The 305-nt window shown below is 53.4% G+C and overlaps 1 protein-coding gene across 1 annotated transcript in view; it reads left to right on the top strand.

Annotated features, from left to right (window-relative positions):
• Window positions 1–299, top strand: part of sox4b (SRY-box transcription factor 4b) — a 1466-nt gene extending 1167 nt beyond the window's left edge. The window contains exon 1 of the mRNA XM_016262671.1: window positions 1–299. This exon is cut by the window's left edge and continues 1167 nt beyond it. The gene's annotated coding sequence lies outside the window, so the exon portion shown is untranslated.
• Window positions 300–305: the final 6 nt, after the last annotated feature.

Genomic DNA, 305 nt, shown 5'->3' on the forward strand with positions numbered 1-305 from the left:
AAGTGCGTCTGAGGAAGAACACTGAACACAAGGGATAACAGACAAGTGTGTTTGTTTGTAAAATAAGCCAGAGTGTGAAGGCTCCAGACGCTACAACAGAAGTGTGTAGCACCTTTGGTGAACCGCGGACGGGATGGAGAGTGAAGCCGCGCGTCAGACGCTTTGTCGCGGCAGGGCCGGAGTCACTTCCCCGCGCTCGGAGCGAGACTAGAGGAAGAAATCCAGCAGGAGTGCTGGAGAAAACACTCTGAACTGGACAACTGTGATTGATTTGCACGTACATGAAGGCGGGCTTTCGCCGTCTG

This window comes from Sinocyclocheilus grahami, unplaced genomic scaffold, assembly GCF_001515645.1.
Source record: "Sinocyclocheilus grahami isolate Dianchi unplaced genomic scaffold, SAMN03320097.WGS_v1.1 scaffold3824.1, whole genome shotgun sequence".
Lineage (NCBI taxonomy): Eukaryota > Metazoa > Chordata > Actinopteri > Cypriniformes > Cyprinidae > Sinocyclocheilus > Sinocyclocheilus grahami.